This window comes from Mesoplodon densirostris, chromosome 5 (genome assembly GCF_025265405.1).
Source record: "Mesoplodon densirostris isolate mMesDen1 chromosome 5, mMesDen1 primary haplotype, whole genome shotgun sequence".
Lineage (NCBI taxonomy): Eukaryota > Metazoa > Chordata > Mammalia > Artiodactyla > Ziphiidae > Mesoplodon > Mesoplodon densirostris.
Window position 1 is genome coordinate 84,522,217 of NC_082665.1, and position 18,537 is coordinate 84,540,753.

The window sequence follows — 18,537 nt, forward strand, 5'->3', positions numbered from 1 at the left end:
ATCATAGTACCTGCCCCACGGGGTTGTTTTAAGAAATAAAGTATGTAATGTGTGTAGCACACTTAGGACAGTGCCTGACACATTGTTGGTGCTTATAAATGTTAGATGTTCATTATTTATTCTAATTCTTATCCTATTATTTACTGGCCAGATAACTCATCATTTCCTAATTGCTGGTCCAGGGAACTCAAAGAGGCCACAAAAACCTGCCACTAAATGGACTTAGTTTTTCAGACCAAAAACTCACATGACTCATAATCAATAAGGTAAATAACATATAAGTCAATGTGTTCAATGCAATTTGTATTTTCAGTGATAAAATAAATAAAGGAAAAATTATTATTCAAACGTTTTACTCTTTTTATTGAAAATGTTGAGAAGAATATAGTCTATGCTTTCAAAGATTTAACAGTCTGCGGAGGAGAAGTTTTATATTTTACCAATCCACACTAAGCCAGTGCAGGGACACACTGCTAGAATAAGCACTTAGAAAGAGCCTGCTACGCTCTTTCATTAGGGTGTAAATTATAGATGCAGTAGATTAGTGACTGTCCCAGGACACACTCAACATCAATAACAGCACTAAAATAATTAGAAAATAGTTATTTTAATGAGAATGTTTCATTGTGCCTAAAATGTGCAAGCAGTATGGCTTATGCTGAGTACTTGCCTTCCTTTTAAGAGTCTGGAATTCTGGTATGTACTAGGCAGAGTGTGCCTACATGACCAGCTCCCAGTAAGAACCCTGGTCACTGAGTCTATTTTTTTTTTTTTTTTTTTTTTGGCTGCGTTGGGTCTTCGTTGCTGCACACGGGCTTTCTCTAGTTGCGGCGAGTGGGGGCTACTCTTCATTGCGGTGCGTGGGCTTCTCATTGCAGTGGCTTGTCTTGTTGCAGAGAATGGGCTCTAGGTGCATGGGCTTCAGTAGTTGCAGCACACGGGCTCAGTAGTTGTGGCGCACAGGCTTAGTTGATCTGTGGCATGTGGGATCTTCCCGGACCAGGGAGCGAACCCGGGTCCCGGGAATTGGCAGGTGGATTCTTAACCACTGCACCACCAGGGAAGTCCCTGGTCACTGAGTCTTAATGAGCTTCCCTGGTAGACAGCATTTCACACATGTCATCCCAGTCTGTGGTTGGAAGAATTCAGTGCATTCTGCATGACTCCAATGGCAATAAACTCTTGGAAACCCGCACCTGGTTTCCTCTGGTCTTTGCTCCATGTACATTTTCTCTTTGCTGATTTTGCTTTGTATCCTTTCGCTATAGTAAATCATAGATGTGAACACACACAAACACACAAAGAAAATAGTTATTTGAAACAGGGTGCTAAATATATTTATAACACATATAACAAAGGCATAATATTCACAGTATCTTTTTTAAATTAATTTTTTTGGAGTATAGTTGCTTTACTATTCACAATATCTTAAAACATCTTACTTATCAACTAGAAACAGACTAACAATTCAAGTTATAAATGACAAAAGAGAATGAGTAAGCAACTTATAAAAGAAATACAAATGACCATATTATATGAAAATATTCTTAACCTCGTTAAAAATGAACAATATGTAAACTGGATATATTTGCTCCTAACACACTGGCAAAGAGAAAAATAAATAATTGGTAATACTTAGGATAAGTAGCAGTTTGGTGGCAGTGTGAAATTGTACAGCCTATGGCAGGAATGCTACAAGACTTTTCTTCCTCTTAGGTTCAAAGCCAGCTGGAAAAATTTCCATCAAAGTCACATTGGCTCTAACTGAGTCTAATGCTCTTCCCTAAACCAATCTCTGGGGCCACAGAATTCAGTACCATGATTGGCTTAGCCTGAGCCAGGATTGGAACCCCTTCCAAAAGAGACAAAAATTTGGGCATCTTCAGCATGAAGACATGTAAAGCCACTGAAATGAATAAGATCACCCAGGAAGAAAATTTAGAGAGGAGCCCCAGCACCCAGCCTTGGGAAACTACAGTATGACCACAGATACTGTGAGTACCTTTCCAGTTATTCTGTGCCCTTACATTCATATTTATGTACATCTATTTTTATTTTGTCTGTTAATGCACAAGGGATTATAATGCTCATGTGTATTGCTCTACAGCATGTTTGTTTGTTTCACTTACTATTATATCCTGGAGAAATTTCCATGTCTGGCATCCCCAAGTTAAGAGCATCCCTGACCCATTTTTCTGAAGAATTAACTCTTGACTGGGGCCGAGAAGAAAGTGGAGGTGGTCTGCTCCCCAAACACATCTGGTTTATGCCCCCACCCACCTCCCCCACCTTCCTGGACAATGGTACCACCATTTCCTGAGACTCGTTTTATGTTTTATTTTTTGTTACCCTTTTCAAAATTTATTTTCATGATTTGGTCTCTTTAGGGATACTTTTGTGCTGTCATTTCAATGAGATTTGAGAAGGATAAGTATGTAAATCATATGGTCAGTCAGCTCTAGAGAAGCAAAATTTTCATAATGTAATTTTAAGGGATAAAAGCAAGTTGCAGAAATATTTATATATACATGTATAACACATATATATTTACATATAATACCATTTTCAAAATTAATAAACGTATGCTCTGTATGTTTAGAAATTGAGCAAGAACTTTCCAGAGTATACATTTCTACATTTTTAAAAGTTTTTTGAATGGGCAGAGATCGATACTTTTTAAAAACAGTAAACTGGGACTTCCCTGGTGGCGCCATCGTTAAGAATCCGTTAAGACCCCCTGGGACACGGGTTTGATCCCTGGTCCAGGAAGATCCCACATGCCACGGAGCAACTAAGTTAGTGCACCGCAACTACTGAACCCCGCATGCCTAGAGCCCATGCTCTGCAACAAGAGAAGCCACCACAATGAGAAGCCCGTGCACCACAATGAAGAGTAGCCCTCGCTCATCGCAACTAGAGACAGCCCGCAGACAGCAATGAAGACCCAACACAGCCAAAAACTAAATAAATAAATACAAATTAAAAAACAGTAAACTGATTTTTAATTTTTTAATGTTCACTGGAGAAATTATTGAAAATTCAACAAACAAAACTAATTAAAAAAAAAAAAAAACCTTCCACAGTCCTTTCACTTTGGTTATAGCTATCTGGCAGATAACTATTTGGGCTTACATCCCCTTCATCTTTTCTCCCTGCAAGCATGCAGACACTAGTTCTCCCCAGTGCAATCACTGTTAACATGATGTTTTCTCTCAACAATATGTCATAAGCATCTTTCTAAATCAATAAAAGAAGTATCAACTGGTCTCAAAGAATAGATTTAATATCCTCTGTCCACAGAGCAATAAAATCAATCAGTGTGAGATCAATGTGAGAATATAGGGAAAAATACATTTGGAATTTTAAAGACATCATTCTAATAATGTATGGGTACAAGAAGAAATTGCAAGAAAATTTCAAAATATTGGTAACTAAAACATAATCAAAGCTCTAAAAAATCAAGATGCAATGAACGTTGTATTTGTATGGAAATGTGTAGTCTTAACTGCTTTTATTAAGAAATATTTAGTAAATAAGATTTTAAAAATCTGGGTATGATATTGTGATTTATAGGAAGAAATATCTATTTGGTCTTTCAGATTTCTGGCAGAGCTCCCAAAACCCTCAGAGTTTCCTAAGTGTTGAGAGCTATAAAGGTATCTTTTTTTATGTTAATGACAATTGCTTCATTTGCAAATATTTTCTCCCATTCTGAGGGTTGTATGGGAGGGTTGTATGTCTTGTTTATGGTTTCCTTTGCTGTGCAAAAACTTTTAAGTTTCATTAGGTCCCATTTGTTTATTTTTGTTTTTATTTCCATTACCCTAGGAGGTGGATCAAAAAATATTTTGCTGTGATTTATGTCAGAATGCGCTTCATATGTTTTCCTCTAAGAGTTTTATAGTGTCCGGTCTTACATTTAGGTCTCAAATCCATTTTGAGTTTATTTTTGTATATGCTGTTAGGGAGTGTTCTAATTTCATTCTTTTACATGTAGCTGTCTAGTTTTCCCAGCACCACTTATTGAAGAAACTGTCTTTTCTCCGTTGTATATCCTTGCCTCCTATGTCATAGATTAGCTGACCATAGGTGCATGAGTTTATCTCTGGGCTTTCTATTCTGTTCCATTGATCTATATTTCTGTTTTTGTGCCAGTACCATATTGTCTTGATTACTGTAGCTTTGTAGTATAGTCTGAAGTCAGGGAGTCTGATTGCTCCAGCTCCGTTTTTTTCCCCTCAAGACTGCTTTGGCTATTCGGGAACTTTTGTGTCTCTACACAAATTTTAAGATGATTTCTTCTAGTTCCTTAAAAAATGCCATTGGTAATTTAATAGGGTTTGCAATGAAACTGTAGATTGTTTTGGGTAGTATAGTCATTTTCGCAATACTGATTATTCCAATCCAAAATCATGGTATATCTCTCCATCTGTTTGTACCATCATTAATTTCTTTCATCAGTGTCTTACAGTCTTCTGCGTACAGGTCTTTTATCTCCCTAGATAGGTTTATTCCTAGGTATTTTATTCTTTTTGTTGCAATGGTAAATGGGAGTGTTTCGGGCCTCCCTGGTGGCGCAAGTGGTTGAGAGTCCGCCTGCCGATGCAGGGGATACGGGTTCGTGCCCCGGTCTGGGAGGATCCCATATGCCGCGGAGCGGCTGGGCCCGTGAGCCATGGCCGCTGAGCCTGCGCGTCCGGAGCCTGCGCGTCCGGAGCCTGTGCTCCGCAACGGGGGAGGCCACAACAGTGAGAGGCCCGCATACTGCAAAAAAAAAAAAAAAAAAAAAAAAATGGGAGTGTTTCCTTAATTTCTCTTTCAGATTTTTCATCATTAGTGTATGGGAATGCAAGAGATTTCTGTGCATTAATTTTGTATCCTGCTACTTTACCAGATTCATTGATTAGCTCTAGTAGTTTTCTGGTGGCATCTTTAGGATTCTCTATGTATAGCATCATGTCATCTGCAAACAGTGACAGTTTTACTTCTTCTTTTCCAATTTGTATTCCTTTTATTTCTTTTTCTTCTCTGATTGCCGTGGCTAAGGCATCCAAAACTATGTTGAATAATAGTGGTGAGAGTGGACATCCTTGTCTTGTTCCTGATCTTAGAGGAAATGCTTTCAGTTTTTCACCATTGAGAATGAAGTTTGCTGTGGGTTTGTCATATATGGCCTTTATTATGTTGAAGTAGTTTCCCTCTATGCCCACCTTCTGGAGAGTGTTTATCATACATCAGTTTTGAATTTTGTCAAAAGCTTTTTCTACATCTATTGAGATGATCATATGGTTTTTATTCTTCAGTTTGTTAATATGGTGTATCACATTGATGGATTTGTGTATATTGAAGGATCCTTGCATCTCTGGGATAAATCCCACTTGATCATGGAGTATGATCCTTTTAATGTGCTGTTGGATTCTGTTTGCTAGTATTTTGTTGAGGATTTTTGCATCTATATTCATCAGTGATATTGGTCTGTAGTTTTCTTTTTTTGTAGTATATTTGTCTGGTTTTGGTATAAGGGTGATGGTGGCCTCAGAATGAGTTTGGGAGTGTTCCTTCCTCTGCAATTTTTTTGGAAGAGTTTGGGAAGCATGCGTGTTAGCTCTTCTCTAAATGTTTGATAGAATTCGTCTGTGAAGCCATCTGGTCCTAGACTTTTGTTTGTTGGTAGATTTTTAATCACAGTTTCAATTTCACTACTTGTGATTGGTCTGTTCATATTTTCTATTTCTTCCTGGTTCAGCCTTGGAAGGTTATACCTTTCTAAGAATTTGTCCATTTCTTCCAGGTTGTCCATTTTATTGGCATAGAGTTGCTTGTACTAGTCTCTTAGGATGCTTTGTATTGCTGCGGTGTCTGCTGTAACTTCTTTTTCATTTCCAATTTTATTGATTTGAGTCCTCTCCCTCTTTTTCTTGATGAGTCTGGCTAATGGTTTATCAATTTTGTTTATCTTCTCAAAGAACCAGCTTTTAGTTTTATTGATCTTTGCTATTGTTTGTTTCTATTTTATTTATTTCTGCTCTGATCTTTATGATTTCTTTCCTTCTGCTTACTTTGGGTTTTGTTTGTTCTTTTTTCTCTAGTTCCTTTAGGTGTAAGGTTAGAATGTTTGAGACTTTTCTTGTTTCTTGAGGTAGGCTTGTATTGCTATAAACGTCCCTCTTAGAACTGCTTTTGCTGCATCCCATAGGTTTTGGATCATCGTGTTTTCATTGTCATTTGTCTCTAGGTATTTTTTGATTTCCTCTTTGATTTCTTCAGTGATCTCTTGGTTATTTAGTAACATATTGTTTAGCCTCCATGTGTTTGTGTTTTTAAGTTTTTTCCCCTGTAATTCATTTCTAATCTCATAGCGTTGTGGTCAGAAAGATGCTTGATATGATTTCAATTTTCTTAAATTTACTGAGGCTTGATTTGTGACCAAGATGTGATCTATCCTGGAGAATGTTCCCTGTGCACTTGAGAACAAACTGTAATCTGCTGTTTTTGGACAGAATGTCCTGTAAATATCAATTAAATCTATCTGGTCTATTGTGTCATTTAAAGCTTGTGTTTCCTTATTAATTTTCTGTTTGGATGATCTGTCCATTGGTGTAAGTGAGGTGTTAAAGTCCCCCACTATTATTGTGTTACTGTCGATTTCCTCTTTTAGAGCTGTTTGCAGTTGCCTTATGTATTGAGGTGCTCCTAAGTTGGGTGCATATTTACTTATAATTGTTATATCTTCTTCTTGGATTGATCCCTTGATCCTTATGTAGTGTCCTTCCTTGTATCTAGTAACATTCTTTATTTTAAAGTCTATTTTTTCTTATATGAATATTGTTACTCCATCTTTCTTTTGATTTCCATTTGCATCAAATATCTTTTTCCATCCCTCACTTTCAGTCTGTATGTGTCTGAAGTGGGTCTCTTGTAGACAGCATATATATGGGTCTTGTTTTTGTATCCATTCAGCAAGCCTGTGTCTTTTGGTTGGAGCATTTAATCCATTCACGTTTAGGGTAATTATCGATATGTATGTTCCTATTACCATTTTCTTAATTGTTTTGGGTTTGTTTTTTTAGGTGCTTTTCTTCTCTTGTGTTTCCCACTTAGAGAAGTTCCTTTAGCGTTTGTTGTAGAGCTGGTTTGGTGGTGCTGAATTCTCTTAGCTTTTGCTTGTCTGTAAAGCTTTTGATTTCTCCATCGAATCTGAATGAGATCCTTGCCGGGTAGAGTCATCTTGGTTGTAGGTTCTTCCCTTTCATCACTTTAAGTATATCATCCACTCCCTTCTGGCTTGTAGAGTTTCTCCTGAGAAATCAGCTGTTAACCTTATTGGAGTTCCCTTGTATGTTATTTGTCATTTTTCCCTTGCTGCTTTCAATAATTTTTCTTTGTCTTTAATTTTTGCCAATTTGATTACTATGTGTCTCGGCGTTTTTTTTTTCCCTGGGTTTATCCTGTATGGGACTCTCTGTGCTTCCTGGACTTGGGTGGCTATTTCCTTTCCCATGTTAGGGAAGTTTTTGACTATAATCTCTTCAAATATTTTCTCTGGTCCTTTCTCTCTCTCTTCTCCTTCTGGGACCCCTATAATGCGAATGTTGTTGCGTTTAATGTTGTCCCAGAGGTCTCCTAGGCTGTCTTCATTTCTTTTCATTCTTTTTCTTTATTTTATTCTGCCACAGTGAATTCCATCATTCTGTCTTCCGGATCACTTATCTGTTCTTCTGCCTCAGTTATTCTGCTATTGATTCCTTCTAGTGTATTTTTCATTTCAGTTATTGTATTGTTCATCTCTGTTTGTTTGTTCTTTTATTCTTCTAGATCTTTGTTAAACATTTCTTGCATCTTCTCGATCTTTGCCTCCATTCTTTTTCCAAAGTCCTGGATCATCTTCACTATCTTTATTCTGAATTCTTTTTTTAGAAGATTGCCTATCTCCATTTCATTTAGTTGTTTTTCTGTGGTTTTAACTTGTTCCTTCTTCTGGTACATAGCCCTCTGCCTTTTCATCTTGTCTGTCTTTCTGTGAATGTGGTTTTTGTTCCACAGGCTGCAGAATTGTAGTTCTTCTTGCTTCTGCTGTCTGCCCTCTGGTGGATTAGGCCATCTAAGAGGCTTGTGGAAGTTTCCTGATGGGAGGGACTGGTGGTGGGTAGAGCTGACTGTTGCTGTGGTAGGCAGAGCTCAGTGAAACTTTAATCCACTTGTTTGCTGATGTGTGGGGCTGGATTCTCTCCCTGTTGGTTGTTTGACCTGAGGTGACCCAACACTGGAGCCTACCGGGCTCTTTGGTGGGGCTAATGGCAGACTCTTGGAGGGCTCACGCCAAAGAGTACTTCCCAGAACTTCTGCTGCCAGTGTCCTTGTCCCTTGGTGAGCCACAGCTGCCCCCGCCTCTGCAGGAGACCCTCCAACACTAGCAGGTAGGTCAGGTTCAGTCTCCTATGGGGTCACTGCTCCTTCCCCATGGGTCCCGATGCACACACTACTTTGTGTGTGCCCTCCAAGAGTGGAGTCTCTGTTTCCCCCAGTCCTGCTGGAGTCCTGTAATCAAATCCCGCTAGCCTTCAAAGTCTGATTCTCTATTAATTCCTCCTCCCATTGCCAGGCCCCCAGGTTGGGAAGCCTGACATGTGGCTCAGAACCTTCACTCCAGTGGGTGGACTTCTATGGTGTAAGTGTTCTCCAGTTTGTGAGCCCACCCAGCAGTTATGGGATTTAATTTTATTGTGATAGTGCCCCTCCTTCCATCTCCTTGCAGCTTCTCCTTTGTCTTTGCATGTGGGGTATCTTTTTTGGTGAATTCCAGTGTCTTCCTGTCGATGATTGTTCAGCAGTTATTTGTGATTCCAGTGTTCTTGAAAGAGGAAGTGATAGCATGTCCTTCTACTCTGCCATCTTTAACCAATCTCTCCAGGTGGACCTTAAATGTAATCATATGTATCATAGGAGGGAGATTTCACACACACACACACACACACACACACACACACACACACACACACTGGAGAAGGCAATGTGAAGACAGAGCAAAGAAAGATTTTAAGGCTGACCTTGAAGATTGGAATGATGCATCCACAAACCAAGGAACAATGGCAACCACCAGAAGCTGGAAGAGGTGAGGAGTGGATTCTTTTCTGGAACCTCTAGAGGGAGAGCAGCCCTGCCAACAGCTTGATCTCGGCCCAGTGGTATTTTTTTTGTGCTTCTGGCCTCCAGAACTGTGAAAGAATAGATTTCTGTTGTCTTAAGTCATCAAGTTTTTAGAAATTTTTACGGCAACAGTGGGAAACTAATACACAGTCCTATAGCACCCACCAGAAGAAACGAATTAAAAGGTATAATGGGGGCTTCCCTGGTTGCACAGTGGTTGAGAGTCCACCTGCCGATGCAGGGGACACGGGTTCGTGCCCCGGTCCGGGAAGATCCCACATGCCGTGGAGCGGCTGGGCCCATGAGCCATGGCCGCTGAGCCTGCGCGTCCGGAGCCTGTGCTCCGCAACAGGAGAGGCCACAACAGTGAGAGGCCCGCGTACTGCAAAAAAAAAAAAAAAAAAAAAAGGTATAATGAACAAAAGTTCTTAATCACAAAGCAATAAACACTTCAAGATACTTAGGAACAGATCTTGCACTGTACAGCACTCATCATGGACTTTCTGTATGCACCCAGGTCTGGCTTCCCTATCAGAGCAAAAGTTCTCTGAGATTGGAGAACACATCCTTAGGAATGATGTGTCAAGTACAGGTGCTAGAGATTTAAAAATAAATAGACATAGACATAGACCCTCTCTTCAAAGCAGACAGACAGGTAATAACAGTAGAATTCAGTAAGTATCTCAATGGTAACAAGGGTTCCGTGGAAAGTTGGTAGGGAAGAGGGTAGGAGCAACTAGCCTTGAAAACTACCTTGAAAAATTAAGAAAGTTTCAGAAAGGAGATAGCACCAGAACTGGCTCTTCAAACTTCAGACCAAGAAGAGGTGGGGAGGTCAGTGCAAGTAGAGGGAACAGTGAGTGCAAAGATAAGGAAGTATCAGGAAAGAACCTGACATGTTTGGGGAAGGGTACAAAGTGCACTCTGATTATTTACACTGCGGGCGCTATTCCATACATATTATATACCTCATAGGAAAAAAGCTAGAGAGTCAGAAGAAGCCAGATCAAAAAGGAAAGTTTTCCTTAAACCAAACAAAAGTGTGTCTTGGTGAAAAGGGAGATAGAGAAAGTCTTCAGCTGTGGAGCAGATTTGATTTTTTCTGGTTCACTCTGGTGGCAGGTGGGAGTGGACTGGTATCAGGCCAGTTAGGAGACCATGAAACTGTCTAGGTAAGAGGTGATGAGAACATGAGGAAAGCAGTGGGGGGGGGGGGACAGGGGACAGATTGGAGAGGTTTTAAGCATTGAGGACACGGAGACCAACTAGACATGGAGGCGAAGGGGAAGGAACAGTCCTCCAGAATGGCAGCCCCACAGGGACAGGGAATTTTTATACCCTGCTGTATCCTTGGCATTTATACGAATTCCTGGCACATGGTAAGTGCTCAAAAAACAACCATCTAATGAGTAAATGATGTATGATTCCCAGTTTCTAGGTTGGAAGATAGATTCAATGGTGACATGAATAAGCAAAAACATGGGAGGGGGAATCAATTTATGGGCAGAAGTGCAGTGGCTTATTTGAGTCCTATTTGTTATGTCTGTAAGTGAGATGTGGGTTTGGAGCTCAGGAAAAAGTTTGAAACCACTGGAAAATGATGAAATTTCCCAGGAAAAAAGCACCAGAGCAAGAAGGGATAAGATCAAGAATGGACCTTCCCCCTTACTCAGTCCGCTTGGGCTGCCATAACAAAATACCATAGATTGAGTGGTTTAGACAACAGAAGTTTGTCTTCTCTCAATTTTGAAGGCTTGAAGCCCAAGGTCAGGGTGCCAGCATGGTGGGGTTCTGGTGAGAGCTCTCTTCCTGGCTTGCAGATGGCTACATCCTCCCTGTGTCCTCACATGGCAGAGAGAGAGAGAGAAAGAGAGGGCTCCCTAACATCTCTTCTTATAAACTCACCAAGCTCATCATGATGGACCACCCTCAGGACCCCATCTAAACGTAGTTACCTCCCAAAGACTTCATCTCTGAATACCATCACCTTGGAGGTTAAGGCTTCAAAATGTGAATTTGGGGGGTTGGGGGGGACACAATTGAGTCTGTGGCAGAGATTGCTAATGCCCTTTGCGAGAGCTGCTTCAGAATTGTGGGAGGAGCAGAAGCAGATGATAATGGTAGAAAGTGGATGGAAATAACTTACATTTTTAGCCCTTTGTGCCTGGAGTATAATAGGACCTTAACAGACATTCCTTAAATGAATGTTTGGGGGGATTCTCTGAACCTGAATCTGCCCCCTTCCTAACCTAAAATATTCAATAGTTACACCTTATGTTGAGTTTCTCCTGCATCCTTCCACCAAATCCCTCTGGACTAATTTTTGCTGTAGATTTCACTGTTGTTCTGGTGAAAGCACCCGATAGCCACACCCCAGTGGAGAGCACCAGCCCGAGACCCAGAAGCTGGCTTCACACTGGGAAGTCCAAGGCTGAGACATGCTGTGCTGAATGTCTACAAGATCATGGCTGTGATCGTAGACTCAGGGCCCAGAATGCTTTGGGAACGCTATTCCTGGGCTTACAAACTAAAAAAAAAAAAAAAAAAATTAACAGCTGAGCAGGTAAAATAAATGAGTAGAGCCAGCTGCATGTAAGGCAGCTGAGAGTGGGGATGACTGGGGAGTGTCCACAGGTCTGCATAAGGTGACCTTGACTCAGTTCCAGCTAACTAACCCACGAAGAATTATGGTCCAGAACTGCCGGATATTTGTATCTTCCAAGAGAGGCCATCATCTCAGATTATTCTATAATACTGCCCAATTTTTAATCTTGGCAACTAATTCAAATTAGCCATGGGGGTTCAACAGGGCACACCTGCAGGGCCATGAGACACTCAAGTCACAGGAGACTCTCAAGTTGCCTGTGGTGGCCCTGCCTTAGATCTTGCAAGAAGTAAATGAAAGATTCATGAAGAAAAGTTTTACTCCTACATTATAAGTCATAAAGTTAGAAACCTCATTAACCCCCAGGGTATGATTCGGGTTGAGAATAAAAATAAAGTCTCATTAAATTCATGGAAACAGAACCAAATTTGAAGTTACAGAGGACACCCCGAGATGTCAGGCACGTCCCTAACTGCTCAAGAAGGACAAGCAGGCTGTTGACAACACAGCCCGCCATGTCCCCATCAGAACAGACCCTGCGAGGAATGGCCCACAGGACGATGATGTCGTGCAGATCCTCTCTCTCATTAGGAGCAGGTGGGAGTAGCAGTGGGGGGACAGTCAGAAAAAAACAGGACAGGATCAGCTTTCTCATTTATACAACAAAGGGGCTGAGCCTGAGATATTCTCTCCCGTCCCTTCTACTCTGCAATTTGCACAGAACGATGGGCTGACGTCATTGCTGCTCTCCTGCCCTGACACTGTGTTGTCTTCTGACTGGCAGGAAGAAGCTGTGCCTCCTAGACTTGATGAAAAGCTGTCACCACAGGCCTCAACAGTCAGCACACTGAACGAACATCTTGGGGAAAAAAAAAAAAACCACTGTCAGAAATTCATAACCAGTAAGTGAAGACTGGCCAAGGAGAAAGACAAGACTAGCAGGAATAATCTGGTATTTTTTGGTTTTCCACTCAGCATCCCTTCCCTTATTAGAAGAAAAGAGACAACTTAAGAAAAACTCTTGCTCTGGGAAAGTAGATTACACTCCTTTATCCATTCAGTCACTCACTCAACAAGTATTTATTGAGTCCTCCAGGCTCCAGGCCCTGTGGGAGGCTGCGGGGCACCGCAGTGAAGGGCAGGCATGCTCCTGCCCTCAGGACGCTCACGTGCTCCCAGGATGGGACAGACCTCAAAGAAGTAAGCATAATAAACCAAATTTAGGTAATACAGATTTTATATATATATATATATATATATATATATATATATATATATATTAAAGAAGATGTTGGGGTAGGAGTTTATTAATTAATTTATTTATTTTTGCTGTGTTGGGTCTTCGTTTCTGTGGGAGGGCTTTCTCTAGTTGTGGCAAGCAGAGGCCACTCTTCATCGCGGTGTGCGGGCCTCTCACTATCGCGGCCTCTCTTGCTGCAGAGCACAGGCTCCAGACGCGCAGGCTCAGTCGTTGTGGCTCACGGGCCCAGTTGCTCCGCGGCATGTGGGATCCTCCCAGACCAGGGCTCGAACCCGTGTCCCCTGCATTAGCAGGCAGAGTCTCAACCACTGTGCCACAAGGGAAGCCTTATATATATATTTTTAAGATTTTTTGATGTGGACCATTTTTAAAGTCTTTATTGAATTTGTTACAATATTGCTTCTGTTTTATGTTTTTGGTTTTTTGGCCACAAAGCACATGGGATCTTAACTCCCCAGCCAGGGATCAAACCCGCACCTGCTGCACTGGAAGGTGAAATCTCAACCACTGGCCTGCCAGGGAAGTCCCAAGCTTATATATTTTTTAAATGTATTATTATTTTTTATGAGCTATGAAAGAAGGCACCATGTGCTGTGATAAAGTAACTTCAGGAGTTGTGCAGAGGCCCCTTTAAAAATGACATAATGATATAAAATGATAAGCTGGAAGTTGGAGGAGGAGTAGGTGGCAGGAACGGCTCAGGGAAGGGTGTTGTAGGAAGAGGGCATAGAAGTCCAAAGGACTGAATCAGAAAGAGCTTAACAAGTCCTAGAAACCATCAGAGGGCCAGTTGGCCAGAGCCTGCTAACAAGAGGGTGAGTAAACCGAGTCTGAGATTACTGGAGAGGTGCTGGGAGACTCCGATAGCCACCAAGAGGAGTTTGGATTTTGTTTCAAGGGCAGTGGGGAGCTGTTTTTAAGGGGATATAAGGAGGGGCTTGACATTACCTGAATTTTTTCAAAGATCCCTCTGGCTGCCACATGGAGATTAGACTGCAGGAAGGCAGGAACCTCATTACAAAGCAGATAACAATCATCCAGGCCAGAGAGACGGCTATGGAGAGCAATGAATGGTCTTGGGATACGTCTTAGAGGCAGAACGGAGAGAAATGTTGATGGGTTGGATGTAGGTGATGCAGGAAAAAGAAGAATAAAGGATGACCAATAGATATTTGACCTGAGACACAGACATTTGTGGGTACCATTTACCACAGTGAGGAAGGCTAGAGAAAAAGTGGGTTCAAAGAAGAAAAGATGGTTACATTAGTAAGTAAGTGACTGGGCTTGGGAAACACTGTCCTGGAAGATCCCACAATGTCCCACGTCACAGTGCTGATCATGCCACTGCCTTGCCTGAAACATGCCAACAACTTCTCAATGCCATTGAGACACATTGTGAAGTAGCAAGGAGTCTAAAATGCTTTATGGTTTGGGCTCAACTTTATCTCATCAACTTTATTTGCCAGCTTCCTCTGCTTCCACTTGCTACACACATTCTACCCTCCTTTCTTTTTTTTTTTTTTTTAACATCTTTATTGGAGTATAATTGCTTTACAATGGTGTGTTAGTTTCTGCTGTATAACAAAGTGAAACAGCTATATGTATACATATATCCCCATATCCCCTCCCTCTTGCATCTCCCTCCTACCCTCCCTACCTCACCCCTCTAGGTGGTCACAAAGCACCAAGCTGATCTCCCTGTGCTATGCGGCTGCTTCCCACTAGCTATCGGTTTTACATTTTCTACCCTCTTTTCTTCATTGTTATTATTTTTGCCATTCCACATAATTTGCAGCTGCTTGAATATGCCTTTCTCTCCTCACACCTTTTAGCCTTTGGACTTATTGTTTGGTTTCCCTAGAATAGTCTTCCTTCTTCATTCATTTGCTGAACTCAACTCAGCTCAAAAGTGATACCTCTTCTAAGAAGACTTCCTTGATTGCTCCAGGCGGACTTGCCTGTTTTCTAACTGGACAACATAGTATTAATTTAGAACATAAGAACAGGGAGTCAGAGGGCCTGGGTTCAAATCTACCCAGCAGCTGGGAGTTCCTCAAGGTCAGAGACTACACCTGGATCAACTCCGTACCCCATAAGCGCCTGGGACAATCCTTGGCACAGAGTACGGAGTTGCCTGGTGAAGATCTGGTGAAGAGGTGTAAAAGACGTCACTGTTCATGCTAGGCTTCAAATCCTCAAACCAAGTTCTTAAATCTTCCTTTTAAACTGAGAGGATACACTCCAGAGACATCTATGTCTGCACTACTAAAGGGCCCCAAATGAGAAGTGGTTGCACTCATTTTCCTCCAGTGCTTTCTCTCCCCTGTGACTTTTTTTCTCATCCCAGCCCTTCAGGCTCACCTCTGTAGATCCAATCCTTACCCCAACTGCGAATACCCCAGCCCTCATCGGGAGTGGAGGAGGTCAAGTGGTGGTCTGCAAGATTTCCAGATACACTTCAAGGATCATTTAAATTTCCAAGAACCCATTGACTGAAAATTAATTATTAAAAGCCTACTATGTGCTTACTACCAAGCTAAATGTCTTGGTGGATCAAAGTTTTATATTATGGGGTGTGAAACATGTACAAATGCTGGGATCTTTTAAGAAAAATAATATAAAGTGACAAATACAAGTTTAGGAACAGAGTCCAGAAAAGCATGGTAAAGTGAGGGACCTTGAAGCTTAAACTTTATTAGCTTCACATAAATCTGCTTCTATCTTAAGAGCTCTTAACCTATTTTGTGCCATTTGATAGCCTGGTAAAAGTACAGGTCTCTTCTATATTTTTAAATGCATAAAATAAAATACAGAGCATTACAAAAGAAACTATTTATATTGAAATACATCTGGGAAATACATTGGAAAAACAAATTTGTGATATAGTCATCTGTTTTTCTTTATTAGGGCATTAAACACCAAGATCTTGCAACAGGTCAAAGAACTAGTGCTTTCCTTTCTTTAGAAGAATTTCCCTACTGTGAGTTCAGTATCTACTTTGTCTCAGTAACCAGCACCCTCTTGGGTGCCTTGCACATGGGTGAGCTGAACACCCCCCAGTGTTCACAGCTGTGCCAGCCAGCTTATGGGTCCTCATGCTCTGTCTCTAGTAACCAGTAGTGGTGGCACCAGCTTGAAAGTTGGAGCCATAATCACATGCACCCCACATATATGTTCTCCATTTCTTCCTTGTTCAACCATCCAAAAGATCTCATGTTAGTCTGGAGATTTGCACCACTGGCTGGGAGGCACAGGAAGAAAGAAAAACAGCAAGATTCACAGTCTGCAAATCTGGGTTCAACTAGTTAGGTGGTCTTAGCAACCACTCTGAATCAAATCTCCAAAATGGGCAGAAGGAAGGTTTCTGCCCTGCAGGGGTGTTCTGCATACGGGAAAATATGTTAAAAGCACTTTGATAACTAAACATTTCCGGGAAGAAGTTATATAATTTGACATCCTGAAAAAGGAAGAGAGAATATTGAATTTAGTGATGCTTCCAGCCAACCATTCTCTCAGTATTGTGAGAAGTGCTTTAACATTCATTGCCAAGTTTATTAAAATTGATTGTCTGACATAGTATGCGCTCTGTCCCAAGGCACATGATAGAGTAAAGCAGGGCTGGGTTCAAACTCAGGTCCCTGGGTTCTGAGTCCACTAGTTTTTCCATTCTGCTGGGTAGCTGGGTTCCAAGTCAGCTGGGAGCCAGCCTCCATGCTCAGGGGGTCAGACCATAGTGTACAGTGAGTTTCCTCACATATTCCTCTACTTAGGTCACCCAAATTCTGGCTGTCCCCCTTTTCTTCATGGCTTCAGTACTCCTCGAGACCACAAATCCATCTGTTAAGACAGAGCAGACTTCTTCCTCTTCCTGAAGGCCTTGGCCCCTGGGGTGAGGTCCAGCTGTTAGTACAGCTGTTAGAACAGCACTTATTGCTTCATAATAAGTCTTTACTCCCCTTCATAGGACCCTCACCAAGCAATTCATGCACACATTTAAAACGTCTTGAATACCTACAATGCGTTAGGCACAGTCCCAGGCCCTTTGTGGGGGGACAGATTTGACCCAGGTAGAGTCAGTCCCTGACCTTGAGAACCCCCAGATGATGGAGTTAGGATGTGAACCCAGGCAGGTTATGAGTTTTATTTTTTTAATCTTTATTTTATATTGAGTATAGTTGATTTACAACATTAGTGGTTATGAATTTTATATGGAAAGTGTTCTCAGAGTTCACCGGATCCAATCCTCCCATTTTACTGGAGGAAAATGCTACTTCCATATTTACTAGGTGCCAGGCAGTATTCTAAGGACTTTAAAAATGTGAAATAGAGGGGCTTCCCTGGTGGTGCAGTGGTTGAGAGTCCGCCTGTCGATGCAGGGGACACGGGTTCGTGCCCCGGTCCGGGAAGATCCCACATGCCGCGGAGCGGCTGGACCCGTGAGTCATGGTCGCTGAGCCTGCGCATCCGGAGCTGTGCTCCGCAACAGGAGAGGCCACAATAGTGAGAGGCCCACGTACCGCAAAAAAAAAAAAAAAAAAAAAATGTGAAATAGGTACAAAAGAAAAAATGAAGGCAAAGAACTTTTGAGTAACTTGCCTAAGATCACATAGCCAGGAATAAATGGCAGAGCTGGGCTTCAAACCCAGAGAATCCAGCTTCGGCATTCACACTCTCAACCTGCTTTACTGAGGGAGGAGTAGGATGCCGGCCCCTCTGCCGGGTTGCCAGCCCTTCCCCACCCCCCACACGTGTCCGGATGCTCCCCCAAGCATCTGGCAGGCCAGACCTGACCCAGTCTTGAGTCAGAGAGCAGAGATGCTATCAGTGACAACCCTGAGAGCAAACAAGAGACCAGCTTGTTCTCTGCTATTTTTTTCCAGCCTTTAGTCAGCCTGGAGTGGTTAGTTTCCCAGCACTTCCAGTCACAGAGAAAAGCCCCCAAGACACAATGGAGACGGAGCAAACAGTGGCCCCCACCCGCCCTTCCAGCTAAGCCTTCTCCACTCTTTTCTCCCAAATCCTGCAGCCTCCTTTGCCCTTGACCTGACTTTGAAAGGACAAATCATCAGCCTCCCATTAGGGCTGACATTTGAGTGGAGGAACATCAATAGATGTGTTGAGAGAAATCTGCTGATTGGATCCAAGCAGTTCATGAAATGTGGCATCAAAAGCCCCTCCGGGGGCTCCCAGGCAAAGTGCTCCAGCTGGTCCTGGGCTGAGCAGACCCGCAGAATCTAGACAGAGACCTCAAGCCTGCCAGCCCTGAGTCTTGGCTGCAGAGACACTCTTCCCTGCCCAGTACATTTTTGCAGCTCCTTCCTGCTGCCAGAGAAGAACAGACTGGTCTCCTCTGCGCTGTTGTTTCCAGGTCCCAGCTGTTGTCAGCATCAACCCCTCTCATACCCCTGCAATACAAGGAACCTGGTCTGAAAACACCCCAGACTCTGGCTGGTTTCAGGGTCTCACAATTGCTTTCAAGCCATCATTTGTCCCATACTTATTGAGCATCTACTATGTGCCAGGC